Below are 20433 nucleotides of genomic sequence, written 5' to 3' on the forward strand. Positions count from 1 at the left end.
GTCTCTTTCTTCTCTGCCTTATTGGTCTGACCAATACTCTGACCAAAGCTCTTCTTTCAAGTCTCAGCTGAGCAACATCTTAGTGAAATGTTTTTGAGGCCCCAGGGAGAACTAGCTACTTCCCTGTTCTGCACTCCCCTCCAGCGTATCTCCCTACCCTACTGAACTTGCTGGGCCCCAAGCCACCAGATTTACAATTCCTTCCCTCTGTCATATATCTTTCTGCAATGCATATGCAGTGTATATTTTCATTACAAAGGTAAAACTGCTCTATACAACATTAAAGCGTTCAAGATGCAAAGTGAAAGGCCCTCTCTCCTCTTGTAAACCACTGCTGACTTTTGGATGCATGCTTCTGGATCTTATTTCACACATATGCACAGATCATGTAATTAGCCTCCAGAACCCCCATCTGTTGCACTGGGAAAAGCTCATTCCACGTCCCACCCTTTCCCCAATATTAAGTCTTGTGAGTCTGATGGGGTCACAGGCTTGCAAAGAAACCACTGAACCCTGGTTGTTTTACTGGGGCTCCTATTCCCTTTTGCTGCTGTTGGTTCTGGGGTAAAGAGGTGAGACCTGCTCCCTCCCAGTGCTCTGCTCTTCCCTGTTCGTCCATGGCAAGGACCTGTCCTCTGTACCTCCACCAGTAGACTCAGAGCTGAACCCTTATAGCTGGATGGACCTGCCCCCGAACGCTGCAGTTCACCCTATGCACTGGCTCTAGACTCCCCCTTCTAACTAACTCACATCTCTGATTATGCCTTTCACCTTAAAAGCATCCGCTGTCCCTGCCACTGTCTAAAAAATACAGTCCCAACCTGGTTCTGTTTGTGGCCCTGTGGTGGATTGTGTTAACTGGGCATTGTATATCCTGCTTTCCCATCCCCTTTCTCATGATTTTGCATCCTAGTCTATGGCAAGAAGGTGGGTATATGAACCAGGCCTGGCCAACCATCGCACCCCATTCGCCAGGGCCCAGTGATTGGCTCAGTAAGAGGCAGGTGCTTAGACAGGGCCATAGATTGACCTGCTGATCGTTGTTTTCCATGACTACCTGGAGGAAGTGGGCCTGCAGAGGGAGTGAGTGAGGCCAATACCCATTTGTGAGCAGCAGAGGGAAGGGGACAGAGAGAAATGGAGGACATTTTTTAGTGCTTGGATCCAGTCATGCCTGAGGCAGTCACCATCTCTAGATGTGACAGCTATGACAATCAATTAATTCCCTTTTGTTTTTTTGACTCAGCTAATTTGAACTGGGTTTCAATTACTTCCATTGGAAGAACCCTTCTAATATAGGCCCCATCCATCTTTCCAACCTCTGTTCTTTTTTCCTCCTTTGAATATATATTCTGTGCTCCAGGCAAACTCTGCTCCTCACTAGCTGACCCCCTCTCCTGCCCTTGCCTTTTCAGCTTGGAATACCATCCTCTCCAGTCTCATTTCTACAAGTCCAAATTCCACTTCTCCTCAGTGCTCAACATAATGGGCCTCCTCTATAAAAAGTTCCCTCTGAGGGACTTCCCCGGTGGTCCAGTCATTAAGACTTCACTTTCCAATATAGGGGTATGGGTTTGATCCCTGTTTGGGGAGCTAAGATCCCGTATGTCTTGTGGTTAAAACACCAAAACATAAAACAGAAGCAATATTGTAACAAATTCAATAAAGACTTTTAAAATGGTCCCTCTGCAAATTTCCCTCATATATTATCTTAGTCTACATGGACTGCTATAACAAAATGCTACAGACTGGATAGCTTATTAACAACAGACATTTATTGCTCAGTCCTGGAGTTCGGGAAGTCCAATGTCAAGGTGCCAGCATAGTTGGATGAGAGCCTTTTCCCTGGTTCACAGTTGGTGCCATTTCACTGTGTCCTCACATGGTGTAAAGGGTGAGGCAGCTCTCTGGGGCCTCTTTTATAAGGGCACTAATCCCATTCAGGAGCACTCCACCCTCATGACTTAAGCAACCCCCAAAGGCCCTGCTTCCTAATACCATCATCTTGGGAAGGGGTAGGATTTCAATATATGAATTTTGGAGGGACACATGAAGACTGTGGTAGACATTACAAGTGAATGGTTAGATGCTGTTTCTCTCCCTGCACACTGCAGCTCAGTCCCAAATGGTATAAGGTAACAAGCAGTTTGTAGTGCTCAGGGGGGAGCTGTGGCCTTTCAGGAGGCTGCCCACACAGCCCCGAGTCAAGACAAGCATCACTTCATTTATCATAGAAATTGATTTTTCTCCAGCATGTATTACTAAGATCTATCCATCTTACTTTGAACTTGGAATGTGCTGCAGCACAAAAATCACAATAAGCATTCAGCACCAAGGTCAGTCGAAGGTATTGATGCTCAGAAACATAAATTGTTTCATTCTGATCTCAGCGAGGATCAAGAATGGCTCTGCAGTTTGCAAGAAACTCCCTCCAACTATCTCAGCCTTGTCTTGCATGTTATTTGGGAGGAGGCTGAAGAGCCGTAGTGGAAATCTACCGGTTCACTGACCTTTCATTGGCCTGTCCTTCTTCGGGATTTAATGGGTTGAACTCAATTTCAAACCAAACCAAACCAGCCCAGTTTTATCAGCTGTAGAATTGGAGGATGAAAGCAGGAGCACATTACTAAGGTCATTCCAGCTTGGAGTCTGTGAACCCAGGATGCTCCAGGATTGATATGACTTAGCAAAACCTGGTAAGTGTAACCACTGTAGATAAAACTGGTGTGAAAATCACAGTGACACATTGACGCTGTTTCCTCTTTTGTCAAGTAGGGGAAGATATTGTCTACCTCACAGGATTTGGGGTAAGACTTAGACATAATACTTGTATAGTACTTAGGGCTATAACTGGTAGACAGGAGGTACATAATAGATGGTTGTGGCTGTGATTATTAGCATTACAAGTTATCATTTATTATAAGAACCCTCAGGTAGTTATTCTTCCCTGGTAGCTCAGCTGATAAAGAATCTGCCTGCAATGCGGGAGACCTGGGTTTGATCCCTGGGTTGGGAAGATCCGCTGGAGAAGGCAATGGCTGCCCACTCCAGTATTCTGGACTGGAGAATTCCATGGACTGTATAGTTCATGGGGTCGCAAAGAGTCAGACACGACTGAGCAACTTCCACTTCACTTCACTTCAACTAGTTATAAACCATATGCTAAGGGGGTGCCATAGAACAGCGGTCCCCAACCACTTTGGCAGCAGGGACTGGTTTTGTGGAAGACAATTTTTCCATAGCCTGAGGTCAGGGGAGGGTTTAGGGATGATTCAAGTACATAACATTTATTGAGCACTTTATTTCTATTATTAGTACATTGTGATAGATAATGAAATAATTGTACAACTAACCACAGTGCAGAATCAGATCATCAGGCATTAGATTCTTATAAGGAACATGCACCCTAGATCTCTCGCATGTGCAGTTCACAGTAGGGCTTGTGCTCCTATGAGAATCTAATCCTGCTGCTAATCTGATGGGACGGGAGTAATGGGGAGCAGCTGTAAATGCAGATGAAGCTTCTCTTGCTCACCCCGACTCACCTCCTGCCGTGAGGTGCAGTTCCTGACTGGCCACAGACCAGTACCAGTTGGTGGCCTGGGGACTGTGGACCCCTGTCTTAGAGGGTAGTGAGAAAGAATTCATGAAGGCCGCATGTATCTAGAAGGAAGCAAGGATGGGTAAAGTTGGGTGTGGTAGGCGAAAGTGGGGACAGATCTTTTCACAGGACATGCTGTGTCTGGAGAGCATTCTCCCTGCTCTCTGTTCACCCCAGAGCACGAATGTCTTTCCCATTAACCAAGTTCTTATTCTAGCACCACCAGCACAGAGGTCCCTTCAGCCTCTCCGTTTATGGTTTAGTGACCTCGCAACGTCTGCACACCATGAGAACCTCTCAGACAGTGCTGTTGTTTTTATTTTCAATTGCCATGTGTGTTTTCAAGAACACAGAGGGGAATAATACGCTATGATATTTGCCAGGTATTTGCCATTCTGTCTCTCTTCCTTGGTTCCTGAAGATCCACGTTTCCTTCTCATGGTATTTCTCTGCTGCCTGAGGAACATCCTTTAGCACTTCTTTAGAGCAGGTCGAAATGAATTCTCGTAGTTTTTCTTCATCTGAGAATGTCTTTCATCTCGAGGGATATTATCCTGAATGTAGAATTCTCATAATTCTTTTCCTCTCAGCCTGTCAGGTGCTGGACTCGAACCCAAATCGCCTGCATTGGCAGGCAGATTCTCTACACCTGAGCCAGCAGGGAAGCCTGAATTAGTGCCTGGATTTATTCTTTGTGTTGCTCAAATTGCCTCTTATTGGTCTATCTTTATGTTCACTTACTTCTGTTATCTCCATACTACCATTCAGCTGCTTCAATGAGGTTATTATTATTTTTATTTTTTGGTTTGAAATTTCCCACTTGGCTCTGCTTTCTGTCTTATATTCTTGTATTCTATCTTATATCCTTTGGTAATACTTTCTAACTTTCTGTTCAGTTCATGAATGTTCACCCTTACTTGGTGGAGAAAGTTTATAATAGCTGCTTTGAAGTCTATTTTTATAATTGAGGTATAGTTGATGTATAATATTATATGTTTCCGATGTACAACATAGTGATTCACAATTTTAAAGGTTATATTCCATTTATAGTTATTATAGAATATTGGCTATATTTCCCTGTGCTATACACTATATATTTGTAGCTTGTTTATTTTACACACACTTATTGGTGCCTCCTAGTTCCCTCTTCATCCCAATCTTCCCTCTTCCCCCTTCCCCCTCCCCACTGGTAACCACTAGTTTGTTCTCTGTAAGTCTGTTTCTTTTTTTGTTATATTCACTAATTTGTCTTATTTTTTTCAGATTCCACATCCAAGCAATATCATACAATATTTGTCTTTCTCTGTCTGACTTATTTCACTCAGCCTAATATACCCTACAAATGGACTGAGGAGCTGGTGGGCTGCAGTCCATGGGGTCACACAGAGTCAGACACAACTGAAGCGACTTGGCAGCAGCAGCAATACCCTACGAGTCTATCCAAGTTGCTGTAAATGGCAAAATTTCATTTTTAAAACAATGGCTGAGAAGTGTTCCATTATATATGTACCGCATCTTTTTTGTCCCTTCATCTGTTGATGGACACTTAGGTTATTTTGGTATTTTGGCAATTGTGAATAATGCTGCTATGAACATCAGAATTCAACTGCTGCCATGAAGTCTTCATCAGATAATTCCAACATCTATGTCATCTCTGTGAACATCTGTTCCTTATCTTTTCCTGTGGAATCTGAGAGTTTCCTAGTTGTTCATCTTCCAAGTGATTTTGGGCTATATGTTAGACATTTTGACTTTTATGTGATGTGACTTCGGGTGTTGTGTTGGTACTTTTATTTATTATTTACATTATTATTATTTTTTGGTACTTTCTTTTAGAAGAGAATTGGTCCACTTGGGTTCAGGTCACAAGTTCTTCACCAGCATTTCGTGGGCTCTGGTTTCAGTGCCAGTTCTTTTCCAAAGCTTCACAGTGCCATTCAGACCTGCCCCCTGTGTGCCACCTGCTGACACTTGGGAGGTGGTTTATCTCGTAGCTGAACTCTGAGCTCTTATGCTGGTTAGGATTACGTCTGTTCATGTGTAGCTTGGCAGTGAGCCCAGGGGTTTATCAACAACTTCATGGGACTGATTTTCCAAGTTTCTTTCTCTCCGTGATTTCTTTATCTGTTCAGGGCCCTGGGGACTCTTCTTTTCGGTACTTACCCCAGAAAGCTGTGACTTTATTTCCCCTGCTCTGCTGTGCTCCCCACATCTGTGTTTGCTTCAGGACCAAGTACTGGGAGGACGCAGAGAGAAAAAAGCAATGGATTTTGCCTCTTTCTTTTGGGAATGTAGCTCCTCTGATCAGAGAAGAAAGTTCCCCTCCCTTAGTGTTTCAGGCATTGTGGGCCCTTACTGTCGCTACCAGAGACCTGTTTACTGCCCCTGGAGTCAGAGCCGGGGGGTTGCTCCCAGAGCTTTCTGTCTGCATGGAAGCCTACTTGTGGTTCTTCCCTACCCACTCTTCTGCAAAAACCTAAGCACAGGCAAGGATTGTTGCTCAGTCGCTAAGTTGTGTCTGACTTTTGCAACTGCAAAACTGCAGTGTGACTTTTGCAACTGCAGCATGACAGGCTTCCCTGTCTTTCACTCTCTTCTGGAGTTTGCCCAGATTCATGTCCATTGTGTCAGTGATGCCATCTAACCATCTCATCCTCTGTTGCCCCTTTTCCTCCTGCCCTCAATCTTTCCCAGCATCAGGTGGTCAAAGTATTGGATTTCAGCTTCAGCATCAGTCCTTCCAATGAATATTCAGGGTTGATTTGCTTTAGAATTGACTGGTTTGATCTTGCAGTCCAAGGGGCTCTTAAGAGTCTTCTCCAGCACCACAGTTTGAAAACATCAGTTCTTTAGTGCCCAGCCTTCAGTTTGACATCAACATCAATTCTTTAGTGCCCAGCCTTCTTTCACATCCATACATGACTATTGGAAAAGACACAGCTTTGACTATACGGACCTTTGCTGGCAAAGTGATGTCTCCACTTTTTAATATGCTGTCTAGGTTTGTCATAGTTTTTCTTCCAAGGGGCAAGTGTCTTTTGATTCCGTGGCTGCAGTCACCATCTGCAGTGATTTTGGAGCCCAAGAAAGTAAAACCTGCCACTATTTCCACTTTCCCCGCATATATCTGCCATGAAGTGATGGGATTGGATGCCATGATCTTAGTTTTTTTAAATGTTGAGTTTTAAACCAGCTTTTCCACTCTCCTCCTTCACCCTCATCAAGAGGCAAGGGTAAACTGGAGTTTAAAAAATGGTATACTCTCCACTAGCTCAGGGGTACTTCGAAGGCTGATCCCCCAAACCTCCTGCTACTTTATGTTTAGAATGCTTAAATCTCTGCTCCTTGCATTCAGTCCACATTTTATAATTGCATTTAGTTGGAGGAGACACGGGTGGACCTGCTTACTCCACTTTTACTTGGACTGGAACCCTACAACTCAGAAATAAACATTGTTAACATTTTGATGTCTTTTCTTCCAATGTATATATTTTTGTGAACATATACAGAAAACTGGAATCATACCATGTCTACAGATTAGCAGTTTACTTTTTTCAGTATTATTATGAGAATTTCCCGCAATATTATTAGAATATGAGTAAAATATTTAAAACCTGATTTTAAACTATTATATATTTATTACTGAAATGTTGTAAAAGGGAAAACTTCACAAACAATAAAACAAAAAAGGTGTAGTTACACCTCTCAGAAATAACTCAAAATTTTGATGTATACTTTTCCAGTTTTTTGAATATTTTATGCATATAAATTACTGTGCATACTACTTTAAAGTTTGTTTTTTTTTAACTTGATACAATGACAATATTTTCCAAACTATTTAGTAATCTTCTACAGCACATTTTATTTTTTTAATTTATTTTAATTGGAAGCTAATTACTTTACAATATTGTAGTGGTTTTGCCATACATTCACATGAATCAGGCATGGGTGTACATGTGTTCACCATCCTGAACCCTCCTCCCACCTCCCTCCGCATCCCATCCCTCAGGGTCATCCCAGTGCACCAGCCCCGAGGACACTGTCTCATACATTGAACCTGGACTGGCGATCTGTTTCACATATGGTAATATACATGTTTCAGTGCTATTCTCTCAAATCATCCCACCCTCGCCTTTTCCCACAGAGTCCAAAAGTCTGTTCTTTACATCTGTGTCTCCTTTTCTATCTCACATATAGGGTCATCATTACCATCTTTCTAAATTCCATATGTATGAATTAATATGTTATATTGGTGTTTTTCTTTTTGGCTTACTTCACTCTGTATAATAGGCTCCAGTTTCATCTGCCTCATTAGAACTGATTCAAATGCATTCTTTTTAATAGCTGAGTAATATTCCATTTTGTATATGTACCACAGCTTTCTTTTCCATTTGTCTGCCGCTGGACATCTAGGTTGCTTCCATGTCCTGGCTTATACAGCACATTTTATTTTTTTTTAAATTAATTTGTTTATTTATTTTACTTTACAATATTGTATTGGTTTTGCCACACATCAACATGAATCAGCCATGGATTTACATGCATTCCCCATTCTGAACCCCCCGCCCACCTCCCTCCCCATCCCGTCCCTCTGGGTCACCCCTGTGCATCAGCTCCAAGCATCCTGTATCATGCATTGAACCTGGACTGGCGATTCCTTTCACATATGATAATTTACATGTTTCAATGCCATTCTCCCATATCATCCCACCCTCACCCTCTACCCCAGAGTCCAAAAGACTGTTCAATACATCTGTGTCTCTTTTGCTATCTCACATATAGGGTTATCATTACCATCTTTCTAAATCCCATATATATGGATTAGTATACTGTATTGGTGTTTTTCTTTCTGGCTTACTTCACTCTGTATAATAGGCTCCAGTTGCATCCATCTCATTAGAACTGATTCAAATGCATTCTTTTTAATAGCTGAGTAATACTCCATTGTGTATATGTACCACAGCTTTCTTATCCATTCGTCTGCCACTGGACATCTAGGTTGCTTCCATGTCCTGGCTTCTACAGCACATTTTAAAAGGCTACATTATAATCCATCACATGAATGTACCAGGATATATCAAAATGTATTTTAAAAAAATCAGGAATTGTTGTAAATTTAAGTTGCTCAAAGTCTTTCTTTTTGCACGGGAAAATCTAATCAACGTTTTTAACATTCATAGAAGTGGCACTTTTGGTACATCTCTATTTTTATTCTTACGATAAATGCTAGCATACAACTGCTGGAACAAAGGCATTTTATACTTATGTCAGCTTTATACTTGTTGCCTTTGAAAAAGATTGTATCTATTTAGATTGTTAACATATCCCTTAACCCAAATTAGCTATCTTTATTGATAATATATATTCTAATTGGATAGACTTACATCGGTCAGTGAAAATTTCATGTAATTACTCTTTTGTGTATATTATTGAAAATATTTTATGTTTGAATAATACCTCACAATGTAGATGGAACACTCCTTTACTGGTGGAATTTTTTGGTGCTTTTTTTCGTAATTCTGCCACAGTCTATCTTTGTCTACTGTTATATATCTCTGTGGGTATCTAGGTAACTGTATCCATGTATGTACATGTATCCATGTAACTGGCTATCAATCATTTGTCTGACATAACTTTTCCTACAACTATTTCTTTACTGTAGATTTGTAGGACGGGATCACTGGGTCAAAGATTACTAACTCTTTTCCTTTTGCATATATATTACTTTTGGGCCACGACTGAAGAAACAGGTGTGCTTTCTCCATAATCTTTTCCCCATCTGCCGGAAGGATGCAATTTCCATGAGACCCTAGGGGATATGAGGATGGAATGAATCTGGATCCCTTAATCACTGCATGGAGGAGAGCCACCTGTTCACTAGGAATGTTGGGGTACACTCTTACATGGGTAGGATGCACTGTTAGATTGCTGCTGCTGCTGCTAAGTCGCTTCAGTCATGCCTGACTCTGTGGGACCCCATAGACAGCAGCCCACTAGGTTCCTCTGTCCACGGGACTTTCCAGGCAAGAACACTGGAGTGGGTTGCCATTGCCTTCTCCACTGTTAGGTTAAGACAGTGAAATTTGGTAATTTATTCTTCAGAAACAATCATGGTTAACATTTTGGTGTATTTTTCCTCAGTTTTTTTTTTAATCTATGCATTTTTTTCTTTTTAGATCAGGGAATGAATATTTTTTAAGGCAACTGGTATGAATTACCAAGATGCCTTTCAATAATCTTGCTTTATACTCAAGCAAGCAGTATATGAGAATGGTTTTCTCTGCATTGTTTATTTATAGTTACTGTATTCTTATGAATATTCTTGTAATAGCCTACTTTAAAAAACCCTCTTGGCTGTTACAACCTGTTAGGTATCTTATTTCCTTTATCAAACTATAAAGGTTTGAGACTTAATGTTTGAATGTCCTTGAGCACCATAACACCTTGATAAATATTTAATGACTTCTAAGCGCAATGCTCAGAATGCTCAGAATATGCAAGGAGATCCAACCAGTCCATCCTAAAGGAGACCAGTCCTGGGTGTTCATTGGAAGGACTGATGCTGAGGCTGAAACTCCAATACTTTGGCCACCTCATGCAAAGAGTTGACTTGTTGGAAAAGACCCTGGTGCTGGGAGGGATTGGGGGCTGGAAGAGAAGGGGACGACAGAGGATGAGATGGCGGATGGCATCACCGACTCGATGGACGTGAGTTTGGGTGAACTCTGGGAGTTGGCAATGGACAGGGAGGCCTGGCATGCTGCAATTCATGGGGTCACAAAGAGTCGGACACAACTGAGCGACTGAACTGAACTGAAGCCCAATGCTCAGGATATTTACCAGAATTGATTTGAACTTTGACACAGTTTGGTTCTGTGTAAGCAAATCTTCCTCGGGTCAGTTTACCTTCAGAACCAGAGATTTCTTTTCTGGGTCCTTCCAAATCATTGTTCAAGGGCTTGTCATTGATCCCGTAATTTTATGACACATCATTTCAGAGTCAAGACTAGTCTGCTGTTCTGAGTTCATCTGGATTCTCAACCTCAGGCTGACCTCTGCTCCAATCCAGTCCTCATTCATTTGTTCATTTAGTCATTCAGCAGATATTTCTCCAGCACCTCCTAAGTGTCAATACCTACTATTTGCTAATGTTTGGCTTATGGCAGAGAACAAACCAAAGATTCCTTTCCCCATGGATCTTATTTTAGTGGAGGAGATAGATATTAAACAATAAACACAATAAGTAAATTATAGCTATGTTAAAAGATATGGTAAAAAGAGAAAAGAAGCGTAAGAGGAATACCAAGTGCCCTGGGAGGTAAGAAGAATACCGTGGTCAAGGTAGGCCTCCTGGAGAGCATGACAATTAGGCAAAGACTTGAAGGAGGTAAGGATGTCTGGGAATGGATCATTGCAGAAGAGGGAATGGCTGTGAGGAGCCTCGAGGCAGGACTGTGTTGGTGTGTTGAAGGCAGCTGAAGGTTGTGTTGATGGTTATTGAAGGTTGTGTTGAAGGTTGGTGTGTTGGTGTGTTGAAGGTTTCAGGTTGTGTTGTGTTGAAGGCTGGTGTGTTAGGCTGTTGAAGCTTGTGTTGAAGGTTGGTGTGTTGAAGATTGCATTGTGTTGTGGGTTGGTGTGTTCGTGTGTTGAAGGTTGTTGAAAGTTGTGTTGAAGGTTGGTATGTTGAAGGTTTTGTTGAAGGTTGGTGTGTTGGTGTGTTGAAGGTTGTGTTGTGTTGAAGGTTGGTGTATTAGTGTGTTGAAGTTTGTGTTGTGTTGAAGGTTGGTGTGTTTGTGTGTTGAAAGTTGTGTTGTGTTGAAGGTTGGTATGTTGAATGTTGTGTTGAAGGTTGGTGTGTTCGTGTGTTGAAAGTTGTGTTGTGTTTAGGTTGGTATGTTGGTATGTTGAAGGTTGTGTTGAAGATTGGTGTGTTGGTGTGTTGAAGGTTGTGTTGTGTTGAAGGTTGATGTGTTGGTGTGTTGAAGGCAAGGAGCCCACAGTGGCTGCAGCAGGGTAGGTGGGAGTGTAAAGCAAGACTACGGTGAAGAACAGGAGTTAAATGGGGAAGAAGAGGAGTCATGATCTGGCTGAACATCTGTAAGGACCATCCTGACCACTGTGTGGACAGTAGGCGTAGACTGGCAAGAAGAAAAGCAGAGGACAAGGCATTTCAAGTCAAGATGACATTGGCTTGGATCAGAATGGTTGCAGTGATTGGAAGAAGGGACGTAAGATTTTTTCCTTTTAGGCCGTGCCATGCAGCCTGGAGGATCTTAGATCCCTGATTAGCCATTGAATCTTGGCCACAGCAGTGAAAATGAGGAGTCCTATCCACAGGACCTTCAGGGTATTCCTGGGAGTAACAACTTAGAGACATTTGGAATATTGAGTCCATAGGATTTCCTGACAGACTGGATATGGGGGTGAGTGTTGAGAGAAAGGCTCCACATTGTGAATAGAGGACTTTCTAAGATGTAAAGGACTTAAACCCTGCAAAAGCTCCCCCTCAGTCAGCATGAATCAATATTAAGCGAAATACAAGTTTAACAAAAACATACTGGGCTCTCCATGGCTAGTTTCATCTCTCACCCTTTTGCATTTTACACGTGAGCCATAATCAAGCTGTTGAGATCTCACCTTCCATCCCCACACCCTCTCTACCCTCAGCTCATGTGTTGTTTTATTTCTTGAAAGTCTTCTCCAGTTCATCATCCTCTAGTTTCCTATGCGTGTTGAACACCGTATTGTCATGAACCCGGTGGCCCCAAACAACAGAAGCTTATTTTCTCACGCTGTGGAGGCAGGGTCTGGGTCAAGGTGTCGGCGGCGCTGTGTTACCTCCGGAGGTTACGAGAGGATCCCTTCCTTGACTCCCCCAGCTTCTGGCGGCTTCTGGTGCCCTTTGGCTTGTGGCTGCATCACTGCAGACTCTGCCTCTGTCTTCAGGGCACGTTCCCTTCCATGTGTATGTCATATCTCTCTCTGTCTTTCTCTTATGAGGAGGCTTGTGATCAGATTGTCCAGGCCCACCAGGGTACTCCAGGATAATTTCCGCATGTCAAGATCCTTATCATGTCTGCAAGGATCCTTGCTCTTTATAGGATAACAGGTATCAGGGATTTAGACCTGACATCTTCAGGTGGCCTTTAGCCAGCCTTCTATGCTTTTTAGAGGCCCTGGGATATGCGTGTTCTAGCACAGGGCTCAGTCCCATTCGGAGCAATTGTACACTTGCTCAGGCCTTCCCTCTAAATTGAGCTTCTCAAGGCCATGGATCATATCTTATTAATAATTGATCTTCCTTCCCCCATCCTGCCTTAAACCCTGAGGCCCCAGCACAGTTTCACAACTGATGGTCAGGGCACATCGATAGATTGGGTAAATGAATGAAGATTCAAGAAGTAGAGTTTGTAACTGCTATGTGCTATTGGGAGTTAATAATCTTAGGAAAAATTTAAAAAATTATTTATTTGACTGTGCTGGGTCTTAGATGTAGCACACAGGATCTTTAATTTCTGCATTTGAACTCAGTTGCAGTGTGTGAACTCTTAGTTGCAGCATATAGGAGCTAGTTTCCTGACCAGGGGTCAAACCTGGGCCCCCTGCATTGGGAGTGTGGACTCTTAGCCACTGGACCACCAGGGAAGTCCCAGTCTTAGAAAGATTAAAATAGGATTGGATTCCTCTGATATCTGCACTCTGGCTTTTCTATCTCATTCCTGTTTTCTTTCAGTGTCCAGCTGTTATATTAGAATATATCCATTGAATAAACCCAGTCCCTTTAGATTTGGGCCCAGTTACAGCCCTTGGTAGGAGAAGGCACTGGCACCCCACTCCAGTACTCTTGCCTGGAAAATCCCATGGACAGAGGAGCCTGGAAGGCTGCAGTCCATGGGGTCGCTAAGAGTCGGACACGACTGAGTGACTTCACTTTCACTTTTCACTTCCATGCATTGGAGAAGGAAATGGCAACCCACTCCAGTGTTTTTGCCTGGAGAATCCCAGGGACAGCGGAACCAGTGGGCTGCCGTCTATGGGGTCGCACAGAGTCGGACACGACTGAAGCGACTCAGCAGCAGCAGCAGCACAGCTGTAGTTGGCCAGGAGAATCACTGTTTTCCTTTAATTGGTATATAACAGCTAGAGTTATATCTTTGAGATTAGCAGGGTGCTAACGAGATTGATCCTGCTGTCTGTTTGGGACATGGGATCTCTCAGGAGGATGACAGGTGAGGCTAGCAGGACCTCCTAACAATGGTCCTTCCTTTGCTATCTGTGGTCATGGCGTTGATCAGGAGGCAGGTAGGCCAGCCAGCAGGGTACTTGGAAGTTCCTGTGACTTGGGCTTTTAAAAATTTGTGCAATCCCTGTCTACTTGGGTTAGGGCTTAGCTGGGGCACTGCTTAGCTTACATGGCCTGAGATGCAATGAGGTCAGAATCATCTCTCAAGAGTCTACTTACAAAAGGTTTTTGCTTTTATTTACTTGATCCTAGGGCTTCATTAAGAATGGGTCTCTGCGGCTGAAGAGCAGATCAGTGTTGTGCTTCTGCAGTGGGTTGTATCTGCCCAGAAAAGGTACAGTGTTTGATTTTCCATCTTGAAAATGACTGTTTCCCAACATTTTTGCTCTGTGTTCATTTGATTACTCTGATTTTTGCAGACAACCCTGTGTCCTACTTTGCTGTAGTTAGTGAGTCAAATTTGTTATCAACCTATCTTGGTACAGGCCAGACACAAACATTAAAATCATGCATTTTAAAACCCCTATGGGGGCAAACTGCACATTGTAAAATTCTTGAACAAAGCCTGAATAAATTGGATGACAGATATCCCTCACTGTTATGGAAATGCAGTGATTTGTGTTAATAATCTGCTCAATCCAACTATCTGCTTTGTCTATTCATATCTATAAAAATATAATAGTTCTATATAAACTGTATTTTTATATTTATGTATGTTATATAGTTTAGATATGTGTGCACGTGCACTCAATCGTGTCTGACTCTTTGTGACCCCATGGACTGTAGCCCACCAGGCTCCTCTGTCCATGGAATTTTCCAGGCAGGAATACTGGAATGGGTTGCCATTTCCCTCTCCAGAGGATCTTCCCAACCCAAGGATCAAATTTGTGTCTCTTGCATCTCCTGCATTGGCAGCTGAGTTCTTTACCAGGTGAACCATCAGGGAAGCCCATATTTTAGATAGATACACATAATTTTTAAAAATATAATTGGGACAATGTAGTATATATACTTGTGACAGATCGATTAGAAAAGGGCCCCAGTTCTCCACTTCTCCCTATTTAGAATCGTTACGAGTTTGCAAACCTTCCCACCAAGAAGCAGAGTCCACTATCTCCGTGTTTGCTGGCCTTGTGACTTGTTCTGGCTCACAGAGTGCAGTGGGAGTGACGTTTGTCAGATCTTAACCCGGCCTCGGAGGAGGCCTGTGTGCCTCCCCTCTTTCTCTCTCTGCCATGGTAACAAGCCCCGCTGTTCTGATGACTGAGGAGGGCTGAGGAACCTCAGCTGGTAGTGAGTTAATAGGGCAGTTCTTTCCTTAATAATGTAGTCTTTATTCCGTAAAGGAAAAAAATAACCAAATCTGGTAGATGAACACAGTATATTTTAACTTGTATTTCACTGCTGACTAGTAAAACTGAGCCATTCCTGGCCATTGCCCGTTCCTGTTCTTTGCATGTTTCTCTCTTGAGATAGTCATCTGTTTGCAGAGTCCTACTGAGTGAGCTCTGGCCTTTTACTCACATCCTTGCTTATATCCTAGCAGCTTGTCCCAAACATCCATTAGGCAGCCCCAAGCCTCGGGAACACGGATCTCATTTTTATCAGTGAGAAAATCCTAAATGTGTTGGCAGTGAGGGATTAGATGGAGAAAATTGAAGTTGAAGAGGGAGAGGGAAGTGGAAGTGAGCTGCGAGAAAGAGCCCTTTCAGCTGGGGACATCTGGGTCCCTCCAAACTCGCTGTCACTTCTGACCTTTTTGCAGCCGCTCGCTAAAATAAGCATTGTGGATTCTGCTGTCCTGTGTCCTGGTGATTTAAAGGGCCAGGAAGAGCATAAAATAGAGCAGAGCAGTGTGCTCAGAGCGGGTGCGCTGAGGGGAACAGGGCAGGAAGGAGCTGGGTAACAAAGAGCCACCAGAGCCACGGACACTGAGGCTGATTTTGCTGTATAACAGGCTCTGCCGGGGTGTCCTCCGGTGGCTCAGCGGTAAAGAATCTGCCCGCAATGCGGGAAACACAGGAGACGCAGGTTCTATCCCTGGGTGGGGAAGATCCCCTGGAGGAGAAAATGGCAACTCACTCCAGTATTCATGCCTGGAAATTTCCATGGACAGAGGAGCCTGGTGGGTTACAGCCATGGGGTTGCAGAGTCAGACATGACTGAAGACATAAGGCCTCTTCAGGGCCTGCTGTTTGCACGCGTATTCACTGGGGTCCCGTCAAGCTGTAGTGCTTACTGCGCTCTGCTGAGTGCCTTTGGGTCCCGTCCCCACAGAGCCTGGGCCTCGCACACCGGGCGCGCCTCCTGGCTCTTCCCTGGCCCAGCCGGCCCCTCTTCTGCGGAGTTCCGTGTTGGGTTCAAATGAAGACTCTACCTTTTAACTGGGAAAACTTTAAAAGAAATTGAATAATTCTTATTATTTTGTACGTATTGTTACTGAAGTGAAACACACAGACAGCAAAGTGCCAAAGCTTTGGGGACACGTCTTGAACTGGAACAGTGTAGTCACAGCCTAGATCAAGACCAATGTGCCAGCAGCGACTGTGCCACACTAGGATCACCCTGTTGTCAGAGGTAACCGCCATTCTGATTTCTATGACCACACGTTAGCTTTACACACGTGCAATTACACTGAAAGGTGTGTACCTTTTTGGGCTCTGGGTGTGTTTGCTCAACATTGCGTCTGTTAGAGTTACCAACTTTGTTGCTAGTAAAAGTATTTGTTCTTTTTCCTTACTATGTAGTATTCCATTTTGTGAAAAATCTCACATTTTATCCATTCCAATGTTGATGAATATTTTGGTTGATCTTGGCTGTCATAAATACACATCTATGAATATTCTTAATCATGTCATTTTTGTACATATATGCATTTATTTTGAGTATATACCTAGGAATGGAATTTCTGGGTGATAGAGTGTTCATATGTTCAGTTGAGTAGATATGGACAAGTTTCATAGTGGTTCTACCAATTTGCATTCCTACCAGCAATATCTGAGTCCCAGTAATTCCCTATCTCACCAATATGTGGTATTGTCAGTTTTTAAGAATTTGTTTTAATTTTAGCCATTCTGGTGAGTAGGTAATGGTGTCTCTTTGTAGCTTTAATTTGCATTTAATTTCCATGGTGACTAGTGCTACTGAAGATCTTTTCATAGACTCATTGGTCATCTGGGTATTCTCTTTTGTGTGGTATTTTTTTAGTTGAGAGTATATTTTTATGGCTTGTCTATCTGTCTACATATCACATATATTTATGTATGTATGTTTTAGATTGGAGAAGGCAATGGCACCCCACTCCAGTACTCTTGCCTGGAAAATCCCATGGACGGAGGAGCCTGGAGGGCTGCAGTCCATGGGGTTGCTGAGGGTCAGACATGACTGAGAGACTTCACTTTCACTTTTCACTTTCATGCATTGGAGAAGGAAATGGCAACCCACTCCAGTGTTCTTGCCTGGAGAATCCCAGGGACGGGGAAGCCTGGTGGGCTGCTGTCTATGGGGTCACACAGAGTCGGACACGACTGAAGTGACTTAGCAGTATGTTTTAGATAGATACACCCAATTTTTAAAGCATAATTGGAACAATGCAGTACATGCTTGTGACAGATTGATTGAAAATGGACCCGATTCTCTCTCTCTTCCTGTATTCAGAAACTTTGCAATATGAGTTTACAAATCCTCCCATCAAGAAGCAGAATCCATCTTCCCCCAAAGCTCTGCTGGGCTGGTGACTTGCTTTGGCTAGTAAAATGTGGTAAGAGTGATGGTTTGCCAGTTCTGAGCCCAGGCCTCCAGAGCCCTGTGTGTTTGCTCCCTCTGTCTCCCTTTACCCCTGAGTCTGCTGTATTAACAAAGCCAGGCTGGTCTGATGAAGACTGAGGAGGGCTGAGCAACCTCAGCTGGTAGCCAGGTTAGTAAGTCAGTTCTTTCCTGATAAGGCAGTCTTTATTCCTTTAAGGACAAAATAGCCAATTCAAATTTGGTAGATGAACATGATATTTTAACTTGTACTTCTTTATTAATAATAAAATTAAATATTAAAAATACATATAATGGCCATTGATTGTATTCTTCGCATATTTTTTTCTTGAGGTATTCACCTATTTTCAGAGCTTTTTATATAGAAGCAATATTAACTCTCAGTATTGTATGCAGAAAAATTGTTCTCCAGTTTACTGTTTCCCTTTAGAGTTTAATAATGGTATTTCTACATTAAAATTTTAACTTTATGTAGTTAAATGCATTAACATTTTCCTTTATAAACCATTTCCTTTTGTGCAATACTAAGAAAAATTGTCCCTTCTTTACACGGTTATTTACCTATTACCTTTTAGAAACACAAATATTCCAAAGGAATAAATCTCTAATTGTGGAACATGGGGACTTGCTTATTAAAGGAGATTATTTGGGCAGGAAACAAATTACATTAGGATGCTTTTGTATATCAGTGAAAAACTCTGCCTCAAACTAGTTAAAAATATACATTTTATGTTATATTACAAAAAAATTAAGAAGTATGACAGTTTCAATAATTGGTTAAGCCATCAGCTCAGTGGGTTTTTTCTTATAGACTTGTGCTTTTTCCATCTCGCCATAATGCCATTGGTGGGTGTTAACTTTGTCTTCATGTGGTTCTCCTCATGATCACAATATGGTTGCCAGTTAGCCAAAGGATGATACATTTCCTTGTTCTATTCAGAGAAAAGACAGAGTATCTCTCAAGATTGAAATACGTGTCTTTAGTATAACTGCCATCTAAGGTCATGTACCTACCACTAGATCAATAACAGTGACTAGGAGAATGCCAACCAAGGATTCTCTTAGTTCATTTGGGATTCTCCTTTGGGAGTTACAAATTGGACTATTATACAACATAAGTGAGGTTTGAACAAGAAAGATGAAACGGGGAAAGGATGTTGAACAGGTCCTCACTGATGGTCACCCCAGGCCCTTCTAGGCACACCTCCAGTTGGATGCCATTTTCCAATTTGTAGTCTCAAGAAAATCATAGCCATTTCCCATGTATTCTAAAAAACAATTGGGCTTTGGATTCAACTCAACCTCAATTTGGATCCAGGCTCTGCTCTTTATCACGTGTGGCATCTCCTGTAGGTTAGGTTATTTAGCCCCTTTAAGCCTCAGTTTCCCCATATGTAAAATGGGAATAATATCTATGTTGTTTGATACATAGAAGATCCTCAATAACTGCTGTTTCTTATTATGACCACTCATAAGTCAGCTCATAATTTTCATTTCCTTAGCTCTGTTTTGTCTCAACAAGACATTTGAGTCCATTTGTGATTTACCGTGCTATATATTATTTGCTGTGCAGCAAGGTTCAAACACAGACCTGGCTTTTCTTTCCATAACACTCCCATTTGCCTTTCCTCTGCCCTTCTATTTCTCTTACATGCTCCTGAGTTTGGGTGTTTGATGCACTTTACACATGAGTGGCGTTGACCCCCTCACCCCCCATGAATTATATCTGACAAAATTTTGAGGGTTAGCATTTATAAAAAGATGATTCCATCTATGAGAAAGTAGCCAGCTCTCCAATGCATGTTAAATCATCCTTTGGTTTAATAATAAAAACCAACTGCCTGTTCCCATTTGCAACTAACGTAAGCAGAGTTCTTTTAATTTCTATTACCTCATGCTTATCAAGTGAAGCTGAGCTCCTTTCAGGCATCACCTGTTTGTGTGTGTGCTTGTGTGTGTCCATTCCCCAGCATGACACAAGACAATCTGTCATCCTGGCAAAGAGGAATGAGGCTCGGAGACAGGAGGACTGAGAAGCAGGCAGTCTCCTTGTGCCGTCAATCTGGGCTGATGACCTAGGGCCTTTTTATGCATCAGCACTCATGCTTGGGTCATGACCAAATAAAGTGTTTCTTCAGCTGGCGTTGTGATGAGTTGGTCTGGAGGTGAGACATAATTTTGCTTTCCCTGCCAATGATGGGAGTGACTGCTCTCCATTTATCAAAACAATACGTGAGCCATCTGGGCCTCCTGAACACTCCCTCAAACACAACACACCATAGACATATGTAATGATGTTACTTGGAGGTTACCTTGACACAAAGTCAAGTTGACCCCTCCAATATTTCCCAAAGCATTTGGATGTTCATTTCATTATTGTGTTTATTATTTTCTTCATGGGAGGTGCCCCTTAAGACTGGAAGACTGGAAGGCTGTATAGAATGATTAAGCATAGACGCTCAAATTGGCCTACTCAAGTTCCTTGATGTATGACCTCATGCAAGTTAATTAACCTCTTTAAATTTCAGTGTTCCCATCTGTACAGAAGAGTGAATAGTACCCACGTGGCTATCACAGGAAGCTCTTTGATCTTTGACTCAGGTTCTTGGCATAGGAAGGAAGGACAGAGCTCTTAAAACCCTTTCAATTTCCTAAGGGATAAAGATATTAGAGAGTCTTTTATTCCACTGAAGCAAATTCTTAGTGGTGTCATGGCAGTTCAAATGCAGGTTGGAAAAGAATTTCCAGAGTATTGCAGAAAGGACTGAGTTTATTAAGAACAAAGAGCAGAGAGAATGTGGGCACTGTGAGTGCAGCAAGCCGA

This window comes from Bison bison, unplaced genomic scaffold (assembly GCF_000754665.1).
Source record: "Bison bison bison isolate TAMUID 2011002044 unplaced genomic scaffold, Bison_UMD1.0 scf7180017864218, whole genome shotgun sequence".
NCBI lineage: Eukaryota > Metazoa > Chordata > Mammalia > Artiodactyla > Bovidae > Bison > Bison bison.